This window comes from Falco punctatus (assembly GCF_963210335.1).
Source record: "Falco punctatus genome assembly, chromosome: 6".
Taxonomy (NCBI): Eukaryota; Metazoa; Chordata; class Aves; order Falconiformes; family Falconidae; genus Falco; species Falco punctatus.
The window spans coordinates 24,599,180-24,623,303 of NC_137585.1; the positions used below are offsets into that span (position 1 = coordinate 24,599,180).

The following is a 24,124-nucleotide window of genomic DNA, read 5'->3' on the forward strand; positions in this document are numbered from 1 at the left end:
GCCTTGCTTACGCACTCAGTTTCACACATCCAGCATCCACCGCCAGGTAGTAAAGCTGATACCCCATATCTTGCCTCTATCACATAAAAGCAATCCACACAAAAACTTTGGCTACATTCTAATACTACTAAAATAAATAGACAATGAGATTCAAATCTTCAAAAAGACTAAGTCATTCATGGATTCTCTTATTTCTCTCCTTCCCCACAGCAAAATCTGTATTAGGGACCACAGTTCAAAAACAAACACTTGTCTTAACCAACTGCATTTAATGCTTTCAAAGAAAAGTTTCAAGGAGTTTCAACTTTTTATTTATCCGTCTGATCTAAAGATATTTTTAGTTATATATATCATGAACAATAAATCACTAAAAATAATAAACTGTGCTGCTACAGCATCTTAAATAAAAAAGCAAGTATTCTTAGTAAGCAACTTCGAGAGAAAAAAAACCCCAATAATTATTCAAAATTAGTCTGACAGAAGAATTCCCTTTATTTCTTATGAAAAAGTAACACGAGAACCTTGACTCCCTCACAACCAACAGATGGTTGATTTAATTATATAAACCAGATAAGTAACAGCTGAGTAACGAATCCAGAATTGAACCAATGACTCCATTGATCCACTGAATCTGTTTATTCACTTCCATAGCAGGGTTCAGAAGGCAACACTAAAATTTATGAAGAAAGCATCTCCTTTCCCAACATACAAGTAATAAAACTAGAAATATCTTAAAAATAAGCCATTTTCTATCAATTACTGTTGAAAAAAGTTACACTTGCAAAGAAGTAAAAAAGAAGTTTTAAACATGTAAAATATTTAAAGGATGTGTTTGACAAAAATGTGCAACTTTGGAAGTAGTTGTATTACATGAGAAAAGGTCCTTCAATGTCCTCAGTTCCTGCTTACCTACCAAACCTTAAGAAACAAAAGTCCTACATACGTATGTTTCAGCCTCACCACATATTTTAGAAGCATTGGTAATATAAGCACACTGTCCATGTGTAAGTAGTACTCCTCATTGACAAGGCTGGTTATAACTCAAAGGAACAAAAAAGCATAGAAACCACCAAAGGTTTAGAAGCCAGTTTCTTAATTTCAGTATCACACTCAACTCTAGAAACCATAGATGAAGCTCCTTAAAGAACAGAAGGATTCTCTTACGGGAAGTACTGAAGGAATTTCCTACATAGATCCAGAAAGGATAAAAATAGTATTTCCAACTCACCTCTTTTTTTCAAGGATCTTGATTATACTAGAAAATCAACAAAATATTAGACCTCATATGGGACTTCCCAATACTGGCTGGTGTAGAAGCTTCCCTGAAGGAATCTCCTGAGCCTTACTCCCTACCACTCTTGCACGGGAGATTACAGTAATCCCTTTTTTACTTGCGAGTCTAGTAACTACGCAACATGGTCAACAAGAAGAGACACAGCCATATCATACAATTTCATCTATTTACAGGAGACTGATCCAAAAAACCTGTCTACAGGCAGTTTAAGAGAAAAAACATCATAAATCTCAAAGCTGAACCTGCAGCTGGGTGTCTGATGAGACAATAAAGACATGATGAATTTAGAATTCCTCTACCTGATTGTCCTGGTTTCAGCTGGTATAATAGAGTTAATTTTGTTCTTAGTAGCTGGTGCAGTGCTGTGTTTTGGATTTGGTGTGAGAACAATGTTGGTGGCACACTGATGTTTTTGGTTGTTACTGGATGATGTTTATACTAAGTCAAGGACACTTCAGTTTCTTTGGCCCTGCCAGGGAAAGGGCTGGAGGGGCAGGGGAAATTGGGAGGGGACACAGCCGGGACAGGTGACCCGAAGTAACCACAGGGATATTCCATACCATATGACATCATGCTAAGTATATAACGGGGAAAAAAGAAGGAAGGGAAGGGACATTCAGTGTTACAGTATTTGTCTTCCCAAGTAACTGTTACGCATGACTGATCCCTGCTTTCCTGGAGATGGCTGAACACCTGCCTATCGATGGGAAGCAGTAAATTAATTCCTTGCTTTGCTTTGCTTGCATGTGTGGCTTTAGCTTTACCCATTAAACTATCTCAACCCATGAGTTTTCTCACTTCTACTCTTCCGATCTTCTCCCTCATCCTACTGCTGGAGGAGTGAGCGAGTGGCTGCATGCCGGCCAGGGTAAAACCATAACATTGATTCCGTTTTCTCAAGGAAGCGATAAAGTCTTAAAATACCCTGCCACTCCTTGCCAGGAAACCTGTATTAATAGTAAATTTTGTATTGAATAGCTATGCCTTTTACTAATGGGAACATCCTTATGCTCCTTGCCAACACAGCTCTGCATGTGAATTTAAGAGATGACAAATCACTATCAGCAATTTTTGCACTGAAGTACTGTCTAAAGCACTCAAAGCAGAGACTGTTAACCCTAACAGAATCTTGTAAGTACATGCTCAATCCCTCCATTTCCACCACTTGTTTTATGAAGGACCTCAACACTCACCCCAGCCACCACTTTCTCCTCAATCACATGGATATCCTATTTTAAAAAGATCCTGTAAAAATAAGGTAAGGGCTCCAGATCAGTAGGTAAGACACACAGGAGGTGAACATAAATACAGACTGAAATTTCAAATAATAATGTTCCTGTTTCCTTTAAATGATTGTCCATATGTATCATCACACTACAGGTGACTATATGCAATACATTCATATTGAATGGATTTTCAGAAAACCCAATGACTGTGGATAGTTAAAGCTTTTCTGTTGGCTGGACACTTCAACCAGTGACATGCTTAATGAATGTATGAATAAAAGTCCACTTGCAGCTCTCTAAGTCTCCCAAAGGATAATTTCTCTGAAATGCTACAGACAGAGTTTGTTCCCAAACTAGAAATTTGGCCCTCTGCTGTGTTACAACACATCCTAGTGACCTAGAAGAACAAATTCTGAGGAGAAACTGTCAAACCCAAAATCTTCCCACGAGGGAAACAATAACCAAAAATAAAGGCATGTTTTCAAAAAGGCCAAGTTTACATATAGTAACGTGAAGCTTATTAGAAGGTAGCCTGTGTAATGCTGTCTCTGGTAAGGATGAATGGGTTATTTTGCAAACAGGCAAAAGACAATCCTCCACAGAAAATGCAACTCAAACCACGTGGGCTACTGGCTTCAGATATGCACAAAGTTCAACTGCACACTGAAGGAACAAGGCAGTGACAAAAAGAGGATCAGTCCTCAATTGCCTGAATTTCTACAGTCCTGCCTGCTGAGATAACAGCTATTGAGACATCCACTCCTGTGGACAGATAAAGATAGGAAGACCATAACCTCAAACTGCTACTCTATTGTTAATGCTTGTTTCATGATCCATTGTGGGTTTGTGTCACTGACTTGCGGTATCCACAAATTAATAGCACAAGATGACAGCTTCTTTAGAAGAAAAATACCAAAGGTTACTTTTTTACTCCAAGCCCTACTGGTATTTCATAGCTGAATTCCATCTGGTTGGCAATCAAGAGTCAGTAATCAGCTATGTTAGTTTAGCACGATTTAGATATTTGTATCATATACATTTTCTAATTAACAGTTTGAATTAAAAAAATAAATAAATAAAGTTCAGGGCACAGAGACATTTACCAGGTACTAAATCCCCAAAACACATGTAAGGAGAAGTACTTCTTAATGAGTCAATCAGTTGAACAACCAATCCAGAACAAGAGACAACATCTGGTCTAAAAAGCAGGACTCACATCCTCAGGGAAATGAATGGTGCTTATTTTAGTTAGAGCAGCAGAAACTCTAAAGAAGTTCTAAATAAATTTCTGAATGAAAAGACTCAGCAAAGGGAAAATTTCAATCTGTCTGGACAGCACAGACGACTTCAACAAGGCAATCAATTATAAGAACTAATGCTACACCAAGACAAATTTCCCATTAGTGCATGCAAACTAAGGTATCAGGTGTGCAGACACAAACTACCCAGTGAAACACATCTCACCAAGAGGTAGATCTCAACGCACCAGCTGCATGTCTTGACAACGGAGATGTGGGGTGGGAGAGCTTTGAGACTCAGTTTTGGCATAAACAGATTAAGGTTTCTCTTCTAATTCTGTGCATTGCTCTTTCATAAGCCATTTATAATGGTGTTATTTCATATTTATTCACAACATTTATTTACTTTTACAAAGCATTTTATAAATGTGTCTTAGAGGTAGCTTAGTTACAGAATATTCCTCACTTTAAGGCTGTAACAAATTCATGAACAGAACACTATTTTATGTAGGAACTGAAGCTGTGTTCAGCTCTTAGCACATTGCTCAGAGCATCCAAATGACAACTATTCTCACAGAATATGCATGGACAAGGTAGAAGGCTAAAAGAAAAACCTTCCAACAAGCAGGGAAAACAATGAAGGCTCTCCAGCATGCAACACAGCACTGAAGAACCTACCTAAACAGACACTGAAACTTCTTGAAAGCTGATCAGAAAAACTGTGAAATTAAAGAAAACTGAAGTCCTAAAATGGCTGTTAAAAGAACCTGTATGAATCTAACAGGTTAATGTTCTTAAGATCGACTTTAAAATCATATAGAGAAGGTCTTCCTGAATAACAACAGACCTCCAGAAACCCAAACATCATGTTACTACTAACATATGTATGTTTTCCTGTCATTCAAAAAGAAGCTGCCTCTCTGGAATTCTGAGACAATCCTACTATAATCTTGGGTAAATACACAATGAGATGCAGATGTTCCACCTTTGGCCAGATTTCCTGCACATCAAGCTCCTGGAAAGGAAAATTGTTCATAAAAGCAGCAGTCGAGACATCCACCTGAGGAAATAAAGGTTCCAAATCCATTGAGTACCTCAGTCATGCCAATACAGCTGAAATGACATCAGACACAACCTGCATTACCTTCTGCAACACCCTAGGGGCCTGCAGAAGATGAACACATTAGCTGGTCAGTCCCACAGAACAGAGAAACTCCAGACAACCCTGGAAATAGACTTGCTGTGAAACAGAAGAATCAGCAACATTCTCCCGCATCTCAAAGAGGCTAATCTCAGGTTTTCCGTAAACGCCAAATGGAAACCCAGAAAAAACACCCAGTAACAGCATCTCGAATAACTCAGTCGTGATGCATCACCTAAAATGTCTTATACAACCAGGACAGCCAGTTGCCAGCCACTAGTTCCAATTATAGATATGTCAGGAACTAGTGAACCCCCAAATGTTATATGAGGGTGAATCTGAAGTCCCTATTTAATGAAACTGTTTTAGTCATGTGAAGTCATGACCTGCAGCTGATGCCTTATAACGAGACAAACCCATGGCATATTTTCCAAACTCCTTGTGCCTTGAGAACTTTTCTGCAAGACAAGCATCTTTGGCAGACCAAAAGCCCCAGTATGACTTGTCCTGGCAGGAGGTCAAATTGCCTGTTCTTTTGACACCAATAGAAAGTAAATGTGTCCTTTTACAGGATGTGCAATGTGATTCTGACTGTATGGTACTTCTGTAGACTAATAGGAGGGATCCACTAAAAGGGAGGGCAAGAGAAAACCCCAGGATGTCATATGCATGACTGTCAGTATCCAGCAGACAGGAGCCCAAGACAAAGGCGTATCAGCCAGAAACATGACTAACCAAAAGTGAGTACTGAAGAGGGCCAGAGATTGTGGAAAAATGAGTCATGCTTCTCAACGAACACTCAAAATACGCTGATGAGAGAACGCAAACGGAGGAAGTGACTGCATTGTAACTGGTAGCCTGCATATAAGGAACATCAAAAGATGACATTTAGATAAACTGCAACGTCTGCCCAACATTTAAGAGGTTGAAGCAGGACACAAGGCTGATTTCTCTGTGCAGCAGGCTGCATAGCAACACCTGTCCCATCTAAAACTGCATCATGAGAGCAAGCCTTCAGCTTGGGCTTATTTATAAGAAGCTTTCTCAGCAGAGGAATCATTTAGGCATGCTTTGAGTTGGTTCAACTGAAAGCAGGTATAAATAGGTCTGAAAAGCTTCATATGTTTTACAGTCCTACACAGGATAATGCTAGAAGAGAAGGTTCCCCCTCCACCCCTTACACATCACATCTTTTACGATCCACACTGGTAAGACTTGTAAACCTAATGAACTCCCTCTAATTTTACCACTGCAACAAAATAATTCAAGGACAGATATGAAAAAAATATTTTGCTTCCATGTCAAGATTTAAACACACTGATGCACTCAAGGCTATATGGAAGCAAGAATATTCCACAGGGGAAAAGTCAGTTTCAGTATTGCCTGGTAAAGCACACAATTTAAAGAAAATATGCATAATAGGTCAGAGCAGTATGGAGGGAGCAGAAGGCAGGTTTCTGACTTCGATGTAACTAGAGTCCACTGACCACTTGCCACAAAAGATCCATCAAATACTCTAAACAGTCATGACAGAGGATACAGGCATCCCCCAAGTCCAGGATACACAAGAAAAATGGTCTTTATCATTTAATATGGTCATCAATTCAGGTAGGAAAAGCTGACAGACACAGAGCAGTATTCTCTGATCCACCTCTTGGGCTTGCTCATGTACAGGAAGTGATATGAAAGTTCTCAACGACTGATGGGTGAAGCAGCAAGCTCAGTACCTAAAGCATCAAGAACAGAATGGGAGAAGGTTCAGCCATTTGTAGAGGTCTACAACCAGGCAGTCATTTTCTACCTGCAATACCTATATCACTTAATTCAAGATGACTAGAAGAAAAGATGTAAAAAGAGAATAAGAGAACTGGGTGACATACCTGCGTGATATATGTCTCTTGTAAAAGGAAAATCCCAGTGCTCCAGAGCAAAGGACAATTTAGAAATAGAAGTCAGATCCCATGCAATAGGAAGCCACTATCTGGCCAAGTAGCAGCTTTGTACTTGCTATCACCCTTCTTCATTAGCAGCCGTTAAGTGGAGCTTATGTCTTAAAGCTTAAGTCTTTCAAGATGAAAGGGATCTTCCCCTTATGCCCTAGAAGTGATCAAGTCTTTGGGAAAAAAAGACTGTATGGAGACACTGTCAAAGGACTAACTTCATGCTAGACTTCTTGTCCATGGGTTGGAAGATAAATCAGAGTTGAAAGTTTATGTAGATCTCAAACATTCAAGATCACTTTGATTCAAGGTCAAAGCTGATGGATGTGTCCAGCAAATAATTAAGCAGTCTCTCCTGCTTTCCTTGAATGGCATTAGACTTGAAGCCTTTGTAAATCAAATGTTTCTTCAGGGATCTAGTCCTCCAAGAAAACATGAGTATTTGGCACTCCTGCTGGGCGAGAGTGTAATGGATGCCATGTAAAATATGTCAGCTTCAGGAAAAGAGACAGACACATGAAAGGAAGGCAAAGAGAAAGAATTACTTAAAACCAGCTAAAAGCCATAAAACCAAAGTCTATGCAATGCAAGCTGTTGCTCAGTCCTGTGCCACTGAAGACATTGTGTCAGCTGCGTGCTTGAGAGATGCACTACCTATTTCTTTTATACTTTACAGATCCATAAAATACGTGGTCAGAAACTAGCCCAACCTCCCGCTTAAAGCAGGGCTAGTAGCAACACTGGATCAGGTCTGCTCCTCTCAAATATTTATCCTTGTGCCATAACCTGTGAATTAGCAAATTCATACATATTTCAAGCCTTGACATATGCTAATAGAATTTTCCTTTTAGCTTGTTCAAATAGGAAATAACTTGTATGGCACTTGTGCAAAAATCAACCAAAATTTCAGTCTTGCTCATATATACATGCAGTAATTCAAGCTAGAATTCCAAATCCTGTATGTACTGCATATATGTAATAATATTAACCAGAGCATATCTCTGTTCATTAAGAACTGTTCAAAGTAATTGTGATAAATTAAAGCTTCATCCTACAGACCAGTATTACAAAAGCTTACGACACAGCAGAACTGCCTCCATTTTACTAAAGCAAGAAGTCTCACAAGATCATAAGAGGACGAAAGTAGCAAAATGTACAAATACAGAGTATTTGGATTCAGTTACTTTTCTACCTCAGTGTTTTTCACAATTTATTAAAGTTAAATGAATGCAAGAAAAAGGAGCAAAGATACTGCATGTAAAAATGTTCATGAAAACCTATTAACAGCAGTATCCAAGTCCAAAAAAAACCAGAAAAAAAAATCACTTAATAAAGATCTATGCTTTCTAGACCACAACAATGCTGCCCTTTTCAACAAAGATCAATAGTATCACATCTTTCAGTGCACCACCTCCTACTTTCACAAGCGCCTCTGCACTCCCTCAGGCAACCTTACATCTGTTTGGAACAGGGCTAATTTCTGTGCAATAGAAAACAGAAACCAGTTTAGCAAAACACAGGTTTAACCAACCTAACTGGCAAGAACTGAAAGAAAAAAAATTAAAAATTATTAGCTTACTAGAATAATGATCAGCAATGTTGAGATTTGTAGGAATGTATGTGCCCATAAACAAGGCAGTGCAAAAGGAAATTTATACAACCTTCAACACAGAGTCAAATTTTTTCAGTTTTTTAAAAATTAAAAAAACTTTGCTTTTCTTCAACCAATATTTTAGGCTTCTTGTTAGGCACATTATATTAATCTGTAAGATGATGCTGCTCCCTCTCTTTCCTCCCAAACTGCTTTTCAAGAAATGTTTTCATACTGCCAGTGAACCAACTGGGTTTGTACTGTGGCATGGCAGACTAATTTAAACGAAATCTAGCAGACCAGGCTATACACAGCTATTTACAGCAGCTATTGAGGACAGCATACTTCATAGCACTAATATTTTTAAAAATCTGGCAGCCCGGACTAAGAGTACAAATGGGATGAGACTGTCTCAAGGCAGCTGCATACTAACCAAAGGTAAATATTCTCTCTGCATAAATCCCACCAGGAAGAAGCTGATTAATAAGCAATAAGCAATTAAACCCGCATACAAAATACTGTTCCATCCTGAGGATGGTGTGACTCCCACCATCACTGTGACCCTGAAGAAAAACACTGCTTTTTATATGTTCAGAACATTTTGTCTGAGACACTTCATACCCAAAGAAGCTGATACATCCAGTGAATGCACATTCATAGGAGTAACGGCTAAAAGTGATGCCACATATATAAGGCATTTGTTACTGCTTCCTTCGTATATTTACACCACCTATATTGCTTTTCCTATATAACCCTTTTAAGAGTTCTTTAACTCTCTACCCATTTCTCATACACATATGTAAGAACAAAATCCACATACATAAATGAATAAAAACCAAAAATAAAATGTATCCAGATTAACAGTAGTATTAGAGAAAATTTATTTCTAAGAAAATGATGTTCCAAGACATATTAAATCTCCAGTGCTTCTATTAGGCAGATATACCTCAGGCTTTTTTTCTAAGCTGAGATATGAACTGAAAACCTTAATTCCTCCTCACCTCATCCTGGCCAGAAGAGTGGTTGAGCCACCATCCCTCGAGGTATTTAAAAGAGTGTAGGTGTGGCACTTAGGGACATGGTTTATTGAGGGACTTGGTAGTGCTGGGTTAATGGTTGGACTCTATGATCTTAAAGGTCTTTTCCAACCTACACAATTCTATGATTCTATGAGGCATGAAGATTTATGTCTTCCACAGTTTACGCAAAGGAGGTAGCTATTAAGGAAATATTCCATTTTTTCCACCAACAGCAATGACAAGAGGACTTCGCTGGGACTCATTTGCTTATAAGCACTAACTTAGAATTACACCCTGCGGTATTTTTGAGTCAAGCTGATTCTGTGAGATTAAATATTCAGCTGATGGGATTTTTTTAGTATGATTATTTACATTTTAAATAAAACCTCATAGCTTCAATTCTAACCTCAGCAAGCTATTGCCTGAATTTCAGCAGCTGCATTCTCCTCACCTAGAGACAGAAAAAAAGGACATTATTAGGCTTTTTGCATATAGATCTTCTGAAACATACAGTCACTGAGGCTGCCTGGGATTGCAGGTGCCAGCTGAAAAGCCTACCCCTTACTTAGCGGTAAACTAGGAAAACACCTGTATATTAAAAAGCAGAACAAAATTTAATTTGTTCATGAATTAAGTGTCATTCACAGCCAAATCACACAAACTCAGGGGAGACCACATGCCCTAAAGACCTCACTCAAAAGCCACACAACACATATCTCTGTTTCTTCCTGTTGTCTAAACAGGTTAGATACACACAAGTCAAGATATGAAGGAAAGCTTTTCATCACTTGCCCATCAGCAGCTAATCTTTAACGTGGGGTCAGTTTAACTTACTGGAAAAAGAAGCTAACAGCTGAAAAGTTCAAAGATTTTGTTTAACATCTAGTTCTGTAACAGGAACTGAAGTGTCACATCACTAATGAGATTACACATTTATTTAAAATTCTCATGGATATTCTGAAATCTGTACAATCCACAAAACATATCTAGTATGAAAACTAGGCTTCAGCATAAACAGTTACAATTACCTACATGTCCGTTGATCATTAATTTTTTGCTGGTTTTTGTTAATTACTGCTGTTCATAAGCATGTCTTTTCTCTGATTTTCTACCATGTCAGCAGAGCAAGGGTGACATGAAAGAAACATCAACTTCTAGGTCACTCAGTTATATTTAGCATTTAAAAGTAATGGTATGAACACAAAGAAATGAAAATAACAGTTAAGCCCCTGAAACACCAGTAAGACATAACTGTGTGCATCAATCCATCTTCAGTGGGTACTCACATTTATCAAGACCCGAAGAGCACTCTAACTCATCCCTATCTGTGGAACACACTTCGATGAAGTTGTTATGAAAACTTACATTCTACCACTCTACCACCGTGAGTTCCTCCCACAGAAAGATATTCATAAAGGTAAAAGGGGTTTTCTGCTAAAAATTCAGATAGAGCTTCAGCATGCAGCGTTATTTGACAGAAATGAAACATAATTCTAGAAGCAACTGCTGAAAGAAGCACTCCTTTTCAATTAAATTCCAGCATCAGGTTAACAGATCAATCTGTTTTCTAGACTGTAATGAACAAATACCCTTAGAAAAGCCTCTGCTCTGATTATGTGCTCACTGAAATTTTACTGTTGCTTTCTGAAGTAGCTGGTAAACACTTAGCGGCATTCGAAGCTCACACGTTTACTTTTTCTGCCACTTTGAGTATAAATTACCACAATATTTTACCTCTTCCAAGCATGATGTCCTTATACAATAAATTGAGACACATAGGTCAGGAATATTTTGTTGCTGGTAAACCTCCTAACACAGAAGATATTTCATTTTTAAACGTCTTGAACAGCAAAACTCATACCTAAAGAAACACAGGGGAAGTCAGCAGGAGCTAGACAAAGGGAAATTATATCCACAAAGTCACCTCTGATTGGCCTCCTTAGAAGTATCTGAGTAATATTCCAGACATAATAGAAGAGAGTATATACTTTTAGCCTCACATTTTTAATCATTACCTTGAATGCTAGGAAACATTCAGTAAATAAGATATCGCTGACATTTTTTAAGAACTTATACATGCCTCTGGGGAGATTAAAAATGAAACTAAGTTCCCTGTAGATTTGAGACTGAAAATAATACCTGAAAATTATTTGCTATGTAAAGTTTTCTTCTAGCAATATAATTTTAAAGAACCAAAGCAATATTCAGTAGCATACCGTTTATTTTCAGGGCAGTCAATTTCTACCAAGGAAATTTATTTTTTCTTTTAGAATTTCAGGTGTGTCTCTGAATTCAAACCACAAAGGTGCCCAAACTAGCTAAATCTATCATAAGATTTTATTTATACTGATAAAATGTCAAAACTGAAAGTAACTACAATAATATAACATCTAGATCACAAGATACTGTAGAGCATGTTCTCAATACAGATGTGCCATCCCTTAGAAAATGCTTAATTTTCCTCAGTTACAGACAGGTCAATTAACTGGTCACAAAGTAAATGTTTTCCTAGTGGGTACCATTAATTTATCAACGTTAATTTATCTGCAGTGGCTTCTCGAGTTTTTTTGTTTCTATATGGGCTCAATAAAATCACAAGTGGCATGGAGAAGACGCATCAAATAAAATTATTAGCTAGGAGGTTACAAAAAAGAACACCACCACAAGTCAGATAAAATAAAAGCTGTGGTACACATTGTCACAATATGACACCAGAAATTTACCCAAATTCTTTCATGACAATCCATAACAGCAGTATCTACTTAAATACAAAATATACAAAATGAAGATAAAATTGTCCAACTTTTTAAGCTACATATAAACATTTATATCTGTTGCCAGGGTTACTCACAACAGAACTTTATGAATAATAAACTACATTAGTAATAAGAAAGCAAGACTTTCTAAGATAAAATAACTCTAGTACACAGACAGTACCTGCCAGCCAGATGATCTAGGGCATTTTTTTTAATTTAAGGTTCATAATAAATCACCTAAATATTTAACAGCACATTAGAAGAAAAAAAAACTTGATCAGTTTCTTACTAAAACATCAAAGGTTTCATTAAGCACGAACATGAAAGGCACACAGAAATCCAGATTAGGCTTAATATGACTTATTTCCATCTTTTTTTAATGTATTTATTTAAAACAAATATTTCCATTATATTCATTGATAACAAATGAATTACTAGTTTATTTTCCAGAGCAGGGAGGTACTGGGCTGCTTTTCAGAGACTGATCTGTTATTCTTTATACAGGTCTAAATTCTGCCTTTTCACATTTGCTTGATCATATCACCTTATAACATGTTTCATGCCGATAATATCATTTGCAGTGAAATCACTCCTACGTAGCCTGAGTCAGGCAGACAAAAAGCATCAAAAGTATTTTAGAAATAGAACCTGTACAAGTTCAGCCAAAAGAAAAACAAGGAGTAGCAGAGAAACTGCTACCCCCTGACTCAGACCCCCTGCCCCGCCATTTGCCTCGCTGAAAGGACTGAGCATACCCCCGCGGTGGTAACAAGGGGGGAGGAGAGGTGTCTGAAGTGAAGCTGAGCCTGGGAAAGAAGAAGGGATGATTTTCCCCAAGTGTTTTAATGTTTGCTTTCTTTTGTTTCCCAGTAATTAAATATTTATGTTAATTTGCAATAAATTAAGTTAAATTCCCCGAGTCAAGTCTGCTTTACCCATGACAGTAATTGGTTAGCAATTTCCCTGTCTTTATTTCAACCCTGGAGCTTTCTCAGTCCTGTTCTCCCTATTTGCTCCCCATCCCACTGGGGCAGGGACTGAGGGAGCAGCTGTGTGGGTGTCTGGCTGCTAGCCAGGGCCAACCTACCACAGGGACAGTATAACACCCTAATGGTAAAATGTGACAGTAACACTGTCATATTTGACCCAATTTCCACATGGGCAAAACGCACTGTTGTTAAAATTGTGTTAATTTATTACCAGAAGTATTGCCATTAAAGACAAGATACTCTTCAGTGGGGAAACTGAATACCAGATAACCAGGCATGCTTGTACTCACTTAGTAAGAAATCTGTATTTCCCTGAGCCATGACTTCAAGGGGCTGAACATTTAAACTCTAATTCAACCAGTGACATAAATATACAGAAAAATACATTTCTGAATTTTTTTAATAGGTTTATGGTTTGTGAAATAAAAAGCCATAACTACACCTGAGGAAAATTCCAACAAACTAAAGTGTCACTTGTTTAATGTCTACATGGAGTACTATGAGTGTAAGGATGAATTCAACTTTTACATAAAGTTGAAGAAAAATACTGCTTAACACTAGTTTCTTTTGACAGAAGTGGTCTTTTATGTCCAGGCACACTGTGGGTATGCACGTATCACTAAAATTGGAAGTCAAGATTTAACAGATTGTACCTAGAAGGCACAGACGCATATTTTGCAAGTACAGATATGGAGTATCATAGAACAACACAGGCTGGAAGGGACACCTGGAATTTATCTAATCCAATATCCTGCTCAAACAAGGGCAATGAAATGAGTTTGCTCAGCACTGACACAATCAAGCTCTGATATCTCCAGAACTGGAGATGCTAATAAACCTCTTAGAATGTTTAATTACTCTTAATGGTGAAAATGTTGTTCATTGTGCATAATAAGAATGAACTTCCCTTGCTGCAGCCTGTGATCATTGCCCCCTTCTCTTCTACTGCCCACCTCTGAGAAGTTCACCTCCATCTTCTTCAAACTTTCCCATGAGGTAGCCGAGGCCCACAATAACATGCCCTGAGCCTTATTTTCTCCAGACCAAGCAAAACCAGTTCTTTCAGCCTCTCCTCGTATGTCATATACTCCAGTCCCCTAATCATTTTGGCTACCTGCTAGACCCACTCCAGAACATCAGTGTCTGTCTTGTACTGCAAACCCAAAAACTGGATATGGTACTCTAGATGTAGTCTCAAGTGCTGAACAGAAGCAATGATTGCTCCCCTTAATTAGCTGACTACACTCTGGCTAATACACAACTTTATACAGTTGGCCTTCCTCACCACAACGGCACACTGCTGATCCACATTCACTTTGGTGCCCACCAGGACCCCTTATTGGAAAGCTGCTTAGTAGCCAGTCAACTCAAGCCTGAGTGGAGGAGGTTTTCCCATTCCATGTGCAGGACTTAGTGAGGTTCCCATCACCCCTTTTTTCCAGCCTGTTGAGGTCTCTGCAAATAGCTGTCCTCGCCTCTGGTGTATCAGTTATTCCCCACAATGTAGTATCTGCAGATCTGCTGAAAGTGAACTCTATCCTATTATCCAGGTCATTAAATAGACGTTGAACAACACTGACCCAATGCATGGCCCATGAAGAACACTGCTAGTAACCAGACATCAGGTAGATTTTGTGCTGTTGACCACCCTTCAAGCCTGGCACTCCAGCCATGAAAGTGCACTTATCTGGTGCATATTTTGCCAATTTGACAATAAGGATACTAGGGGAGACCATGTCGAAGGCCTCACTAAAGTCCAGGTAAACATCCACAGCAGGCCCTTTATCCACTAGACCAGTCATCTCCTCATAGAAGAGGTGACCGTGTTGGTCAGGCATGATTTGCCCTTGGTAAAACTGTGCAAGGTGCTCCCAATCACCTTCTTCACATGCTTGTACGTGGGTTCCACAAAAATCTGCTATATAGCATAATCTCAGTCTCTTGAAAGGTTAACTGACCTACAGTTCCCTCTATCCTCTTTCTTGCCCATCTTGAAAATGGGTACGGTATTTGTCTTTTTTCATATACCCCTCAGTTCTAAATCTCAGAATTTTAAGTCCTGAACCAAGATCAAAGGGAAGCCAATGCCTACAAACACATCACCTACTTACAGAGAAGTAAGCCTCTCTCCTGCTTTGAATGATAGCCCACACACATTCACAATGACTAAATAATTATCGGTGTCAAAATATCCACTGGTGTCTTTCATGTGGCACTGAGCCTTTCTTGTAGAACAATATACATCAGATAAGACATTCTGAAGTCTTGGAAGGTAGACATCTGACTTTTAAATATAACCTCAGAAAAACTAGTTCTCCACAGAGGAGACTGGGATTCCACACCTTGTTTGTTGACAAAAAAACATGGTGGCAGTGGTGTTTATGTCTAACATCTGACAGATCTACATACAGTAGTAGACAAGCACAAATGATGTGCAGAAGATTACTGATCCTATGTCACTGGCTTTTGATTGTGAGGCCCTGGAGAATAAAACAATAGCAAAGTAACAGAAAGGGCAGAATAAAATCAGTAGTTTGCCTTTTAGGAAGTCATCCCATTAAGGTTATCATCCCCTTCAAAGACAGGTTAGCAACTCAGCAATCCCAGTAAAGATACTTGTTGTTACGGAGTGGCTGGAGGAAAACACTTTGAATTGATTAAGTGGTAATCCTGAACAATGAATAAATGCAGATACTGTCTTAGCGTAACTTTGATCATTATGCAGGAATAAACATCCTGCAATCAGAGAGATGAACCAATTCTTTCATTGGAGGGACTGTACTATCACTGGCAATATTACCATTATGAACTTGAAATAAAAGTGAGAGGTGCTCAGTCCTCTTAAAATGAGGATAGAAATCCATCTTGGATTTTCTTTCCAGTATTGAACACTCCATAAATACCCCTTTTCTTAGAGCAGTTGTGGAGAAAGAAGTTTTAATTTCTCAAGCAATGGCTAAGGAACTGTACCTCTTGGATACATCAAACCCGCTTCTTTAACACAGAAAGTTTAAAGGACCAAGTGTTGCCACCAGTAGAATCTCTGGCACTAAAAATTAAATCCTCAGCAGAAACAAGCAAAGTTCTTCAGTGTCAAAACCCAGTATGATCTCAGTACTGAAGGGAAGGAAGAAAGCAGGCTCTTCGAACAGATTGATTAAGCTCACGTGTTGAGAGGCTCTCAGAGAACTACTTAAGGAGGTGCAGGCAGGTACAGGCAATATACAGAGTGTAGGGGTGCAATTGCAACAAAGTGTTTGTACCCAAGCGCTAACGGTACATGAGTACCAGCAACACGTAAGCGAGCTATCACTTTAACCAATGAAGGAGTATGAAAATAACGGGAAACCAGACATGCAAGAAAGAATAACAACACCCATATGAAGAAGCTGGTAAAGAAACTGAAACCGCTTACCTACAAACCAATTTCACCAACTTAGAGTGGAACTACGGAGTGGAACATCCAAAACTAGCAAGCCAGATAGCAATGAAAACATAACGACTGATTTAACAGGCACATGCTAAATAGATTTTAAGTATTTAAAATAAATACATGTTTTTATATGTATACATATGCATATACACACAGACCTATAAACATATTTAATAGAAGATAAACAGAAAAGAATGTCCTGACACACCTCGAAGACAAAGTTTGAGAGTCAGACTCAGAAAGTTAAAAGGTAGAAGCAAATGCCTTTAACACCTGAAAATAAGACAGGTGGGAAAAAAAGATTATCAGCCGTTCCTGACCAACACCAGGATTTCCAGATCCAGCTGAATGCTATATTTGGAAGCTAAAGATATCCTTATAAATAAACCAAAGGCGAGTGACCAGACAAAGATCTTTCACAGAATAAAATCAGGAAAGGTATAATACTTGCAAGGTACTTACACAAACTAACATTTTACAAGACTGTCGTAAGGAAACTGAATCAATGCAGACTCCAAATTAGTGCTGTAAGATGCAAAAAAAATCAGACTGCTTACTGTATATTTACTTTACAAACTTTGAAAGTGTTTATGATACCACGAGTACTTTAATTACCTGGAAAGTAATGGGAGACTGCTGAAATCTATAATGAACTATTAATGCACAAGTTTTCTGTAATAAACACTCAAAAGTGACATCACTCACTCTCAGGTATGCACAGGTGCTCAGGGTTTACATGGTAAGGTTTTGGCAGGGGGGGGCTGCAGGGATGGCCTCTGTGAGAAGAAATCAGGAGTTGCACCCACTTCACACAGGTATAAGAGCCAGGAAGGAAGGAGTAAATTTGAGCCTGGGAAGAAGAGGGGCAGAAAGGTGTTTTTTAGTTTTGCCTTTGTTTCACCAGCCTACTCTATTTTTAACTGGCAAAAAAATTAAATTAATTTTCCCCAAGTTGAGTCTGTTTTGCCCATGACAGTAATTGGTAAGTGATCTCCCTGTCTTTATCATCTTGTTTTCTCTCACCTGTCCTATTGAGGAAGGGGAACAAGAGCAGCTGGTGAGCATCTGGCAGCTGACCAAGGTCAGCCCACCACAAGAGGTTGTGAAAAAAGAGCTTCTTTCACTGTCCTTCTCTACTAGTATCAAGATGAAATGAGAAAAGTGGTTAGAACTTAAAGGCGAGTCAGACTCAGTGTGGTTTACCCTATTTGCTACGAGTTAAACAGTTCGTATCTGCCATGCTGCAGCAGAGGGAGGAAAAGATGAAGATGGCAAAGACTAAATGGGAAGGCTGTGAAATTAGAAAGAAGGAAATAAAATCTGCTGAAAATAAATGGGAAAATTAGATCATTTAGACAAGAATAAGTCTAAAGGCTACTGACTGTGGCATTGGACAAACCACTACCTTGGACACATTGTGTGTATTCAGGGGTGCTGAGAAAGATTTATAAAAAGAACGTAGTGATAACTCAGCTAAATCAGTTTACTACAAAATATTTTTTAAGAAAAAAAAGTTAAAATTTAGACTTTTTGCAAGTTTTTTTTTTATCATATAAGATTTATATCCAACATAAAAAAATCTAAAAAACCCCCATGTCTAACTTGTAAAATCTGGTCATAGGTGTGCATTTTATAAATTGGTTAAACACATAGTGCAAGAAAAACTACAAAGTGTAGACCAAAACAAAATGGCTAACTATACTCTGAAAAATTAAGCTGTAAGACTACAGAAAACCCTCAGGGAACTTGGACAGCAAGACTACTGCAAAAGCTAACGTGAAGATAGTCTGACCTGAATTGAAATTGAACAGTAAGCCAGAAGCAGAGCAGGTACGGAACTGTAATGCAGACTGAACACTCTTCTTGAAGTTAAAAAAAGATCAAGTGACAACATAAGGCTCACCACAAACTCTCATGCAGATATGCCTACATGTTGATTAATATTTTACATGTACCATTACCATCTGTAACATAACTTTCTCCCTCACAGACCTATTTAGAACTGATAGTCATGAGCATTAGTTCAGTGCTTCGAAACACAATTTTTTTTCACATAGGTGTTAACATTAAAATTATAAAGAATTTGAAAAAAATGCATCTAGTAAAGAAACTAATCAACAGTTAAAAATAAATCTGCAATAGAATCAAAGCTAGTGAAAAAGTGGGAGAATACAAATCAAAAAGATCCATGTCCCGAAACCTAGGATTTAGAAAGATAACAGTTACACTTTTATAGATAACCTTGGATTTGTGGGAATACTGTCAAACATAAGCCTTGAAGTAATGCATCTGGAATACAACTCCTCCCTGGAAAGCCTGCATGCTTGATAAAGAAAATTAACACAGTGCAAGCAACAGTAGAACAGCAATTGCCATACCTTACACAGTCTCGTTTTAATTTTAACAGCCGAGGTGAGTATCGATGCCCTTGACTGTCAGGCCAGAGAACAGTCATCGCTGACATTCAGAGGGCACACACCTGGGCAGCACTGGTATATCCAGCAAGAACACATCAGTAATATCAACAGAAACAAAAGCAGACAGGTTCCAGTTTCAGCACTGCCAATGTACTCAGTATAGTATGTGGGGTGCAATGTGTTGATTGTCTGAAAGTCCACTCAGTACTACTATATTTTATGCAGTGTTTTTGCAGCTAAACATACACGGGAATCCCAATCACTATGGAAGAACAAAAGATTTTGGGTTTCTATCAAGGCTCAGACAACTGGAAAACTTAGGTCATGATTTAGGGTAGAAACCTAAGCACACATAATATATTACGCCAATTAGTGTTTCAAAACTGAATTATAATAGAATAATTCAGGCTAGAAAGGACAGCAGGAGGTTACCTAGTTTAACCACTTCCTCAAGGCATGGCCATCTTGTTGAGATTAAACCAATTTACTCAGGACTTTATCCAGTCAGATCTTGAAAACCTCCAAGGTTTTCCTTACATTCAATCAGAACCTCTTATTTCTGTTTATATCCATTATTTCTCACCCTCCCACCCTGCAGCATGCAAAGTCTGGTTCCTTTTCTCAATAACTGCCTCACCGTATGGGAAGACTAATATCAGGTCCTCCCTAAAGACTCCTCCAGGATAAAAAAGGCCCATTCCCTCAGCCTCTTCTTACAGGGACTGTGCTTCAGCCCATTAACCACTTTGGTACCCCTCCCAGGAACTTGCTTACTTATTGATACCTTCTTTGTACTGGGCATCCAAAAGCTGGAGAGTGTTCTACACATGGTTTAACAAGTGCCAAGCCGAAGGATGTAATCACAATGAACTTCTCCACTGGCAGGCTACACCCCTGGCTTATGTTCAACTTGCCATCCACCAGGCCCCCCAAATCCTCTTCTGCAGAGCTGCTGCCCAACCAGTCAGACCCTAGGCTCTATTTTTCCAAGGGGCTCTTTATTCTCATTCATCCTTGTTGAACCTCATAAGCCTCCTGGCCTGCTCATTCCTGCAGACTCAGCCCCTCTGCACAGCAACTTTGAGCATATGAACTGGTCCCCTTAGTTTGGTGTCCTCTGCCATCTGAATGTGGACCACGTCACTTCCCATCCAGGTCATTGCTAAAGATGTCAAACAAGACTCAACTTGTTACAAGCAACTGGGTAAGTAATCACTACCCTCCGAGTCCGATCGTGCAACCAGCTTTTTACTCATCTGGCTGCTCAACCACTCAGACCATACCATTCTGACTAGAATGACAAGAATACTGCGGGAGACTGTGATGAAACTCTTACTAAAGGCAAGGTAAATGATATCCACTGCTCCCTTCCTCACTCACAAATCCAGACATTATCACAGAAGGCAATGAGATCTGGCATGATTTATCCTTGATAATCAGTCCATGCTGACTGTGCCCAGTCATCACCTTGTCACAGATGTGCACAGAAATGTATTCCAAAAGGACCCACCCCACAATATTTCCAGGGACTGAAGTGAGGAGAAGCAGCCTGTAATTCCATGGTTTGTCACCTGGACTGTTTTGAAGATTGTGGAACATCTGCCTTTCCACAGTTTATTGAAACCCCTCCCCAATTTCTTTTGTCTTTTAAAGATGATAGAAAAAAGCCTTCCAGTGGCACCAAACAGCAATCTCAGCACCCTCTAATTCATCCTGTGGTCTTGTATGGATCAAGTTCTTCCAAGTAATCCCTGACTGAACCCTCATTCAAATCACTGCTGGTAGTGCTTCCCCTTGAACCCTACCTCTGATGGCTAAGGTCTAGAAGAACTTCTTGAGTACCTGAGCAGATTGGCATAGCACAGAAGGATGGAACATTCTGTTCAGATGTGTGATCTCTCTATTTGCATACTGTGGGAGAATGTAGGAAGCCAAATGGGAGGGCTGAAGAAATTGAGTAATCTCTTAGGGGATCAACAACAGTCTGCACTTCACATTAAAAGTTCTTGAAGAAATCCCTCTGTTCCACAAGCAAGAGTTGAGAAAAACCTTCTTTATTCCTTTCCCTTATACTTGCCCAAGGATGGGAATCTTAAGAAACTGAAGCATATTTTTAGTGAGTTTATAAAATCAAAAGAAAATTCAATCCTCATTTACTACTTCTGTCCAAACTCTTCTGGAAACAGAGATTTTGAGCAGGAAATAAATGATTCATAAGTGTCAACAAAAGCAAGATTTATTTCATTCTAGAGCTCATTACAAAATGTGTTTTACAGTAACAAAAATATCCATACAGTTCTAAGGTTTTATCTTTTAACCTTATTTCCCTCAGTGCTGCTGTTAAAGGAACAAAGTCATGTGAAAATCAGCCTTTCTGCCAAGTCACTTTCTAATCAGAACAGTTCACTGATACTCCGCTCAATCGAAGAATTCGCTCAGCTCTCTGAAACTAGTACCAGCAAAAGGGGACCAACAATGACAAATTATGTAAGATAAACAATAGTGGAAATACAGCATTTTAAAAGCAAATTTCATCCAAAAAAAAAGTTTAGGACTTCCTAATATTTGGGTGGATTCATACTGAATTGATTCTGCTTCATTCACCATATGTTGAATATGTGCTCACATTATTACAATACCAAATGTGCCTCATTTGGTGCAGAGACTGATGGGTACTAGAGGGGGGGGGAACCCATAGTGATAGTAATTACTGATACTGCTCAATAGATCTGAAATTTTGTTGCAGAAATTAAAGATGCATCAAGAATCAGCAGAAAACAGATTAGTGGAAAAATACATTTAAGACAACAGCTTGTATGGTTTTTTTCCAGAGAGTTTCTGTCAGGTGTTGATTGTCAAATTGGTTAAACATTTCCCTAGAATTTATGATGTCCACACTCTTCTGCTGTTGACCTGACTGTTGGCCATTCAGAAAATACACAAATCATTTGGAACTATCAAGTCAACACAAACTGTGCTTTGAACCATGACACATTGTAAGAAATCCATGAAAAACAGGATCCTTCTTATTTCCATGTTAGCCACACAAATGAGTAGCTTGAAAACATACATGTGTGTGCCTTAGGGCACAAACTGTTGCACAAAACTACTTGTGCAATTCAAATGATTCCAACATCGAAAGTGACATAAGAACAATTATGCTACTCATCTCCTAACAGCTAACCCAATGCTGAAGGGGGCAAAAGAAAGGAACTGTGCTTAAGGGAGAAGAAACCAGCCCAAAAGAACACAACTTAAGAGATAAAAGACTTTGGGAAGAAGAAAACATCCATTTTAACTAAAAACTGAAGTATTGTATATGAAGGTACTATTAATAATTAGCAATCATTTACTTCTAATAAAAATATATCTCTGATGCTTTATATTTCATGTTTTACACAAATTCCCATTTTCTCAATTTGATGCTGTACTGTTTAATAGAATCTTTTAATGGAAAAAAGCCTGATGTGATAGACAAAAGTTATGAAAACAGAGATGTTAATTCAGAACGTGTTAAAACAAGTTAAAAGGGAAGAAGTTTCCTACTGGAAAAAAATCAAGAAAGTGACTTCCATAAATCAGAGGTGAGCTCTTTACCAGGCCTCTCATTGCTCAAAAAATGTGAAGATTTTTAAGAAATTGTTCACATAGTAAAAAGTTTATCACCTTTTCTGTTTGCAACATACATAAATATGAATAAATAAGTAGATAATACTGATTTTTACGGCTTAAAAGAACAACAAAAGAAGCCTAACTGAATGGAAGATTAGGGGCAGAAATATTGTTCATCCCATGAGAATTAAAAAAAAAAAAGAAAAATACAGCATATTCCCTCTTAAAATGAAAAAGCAGTGAAAATATAGAATCATTGAGTCAAAATTACCCGTTTTCAAGGAAAAAGTATTTCTGCGGTTTTGTAGTAAAGTCTGCTATTCATGAAGTTCTAATTGAGCAGATTAGAAGTCCAGAAAACTGCAGTGCTCTGCAGCAAAATCTCATCTCATTGTTTCAGTTACATATAAACCTATATGGCATATTGATCCTTCTTGTTATGGGTGCACTACTAAAATTAGTACCTTCACTCACAGATGATTAACAAAATTAACCAACATAGTTGTTTAATAACAGAGAAATACATGTCAACTGTGCAGTACAGCTGAAGCTCAACACCCTTCAAGAAAAGGTGGCAAAAATGAAAGATATTTTGTTTCAAGCGTAACTTAAGCATACTAGAGAACTCTTACGAATACATGTCTGAAAACCTTACAGTACTTAAAATATACAATTACTTTTTGAAGTAGGAGGTGGTTTTGCTTTCTGATGGTTAACACAGGATAAAAATTCTCCAGTATCTCAAACTGCAGCAACTACTAACTGCATGATTTTGAATAATGACATTATCTCTAACCCAATTTACTGGTTTGGAAACATTTTACAATATGCATTCACTGACAGAAATAACATGTACCTTCCTGAGTGTTTAAATGTTTATTTCATTAGTATTTAAACTCCTTCAGAGGTTCAACCATTAGAAGCTGTACAAACACAACTACATACCCAACAGCCTTTTATTTTGCAGCAGCAGCAGTGCTGTTTGGAAGATTCTCAGATAGTTCCTACTTGTCATGTGTTGGTTGGCTTCACAGAACAGTTTTGGTGTGTGTGAATTAAATAGAAATCAGAGGAAACTAAAACAGAAGCTCTGCTCCAGATGCACATCAAACACATCCCAATCCCTAATGGAGAAAAAGAAGTGAGTCAAGTCACTCCTTCGGATAGCATAAACCCACATGTGCAGGGGAATGTTTGGTTCAGTAGAGCAAAATAAATGCAGTCAAAGAGTTAAATAGCCAGTTTATATACAGCATATATGAAGGGGTTCCAGCAACTACCAACTATCTATAATTGGGTCTTACTGCACCAAATAACCTGCCAACAAGTTCAACCTGAGCTACTTTTTCCACATCAGTCTTCAAAGACTGTCTAGCATCCAGCAATTCACAAAGAAACATTAACAACTGTATAAAGCATAAAAGAAAGTGAATAAATCATTTCTTCCACAAGTTCCCAGTCTTTCAGA

The 24,124-nt window shown here is 38.3% G+C and overlaps 1 protein-coding gene and 1 long non-coding RNA gene across 8 annotated transcripts in view; one reads left to right on the top strand and one right to left on the bottom strand.

The window, feature by feature from the left end:
- ERC1 (ELKS/RAB6-interacting/CAST family member 1) overlaps nucleotides 1-24,124 on the bottom strand; it is a 302,544-nt gene that overhangs the window by 253,919 nt on the left and 24,501 nt on the right. The gene's annotated exons all lie outside the window — the stretch shown is intronic.
- Nucleotides 12,480-22,863, top strand: LOC308066366. Its single transcript, XR_013929139.1, has 2 exons — nucleotides 12,480-15,607; nucleotides 17,050-22,863. It is a non-coding gene; the product is annotated as an uncharacterized lncRNA (long non-coding RNA).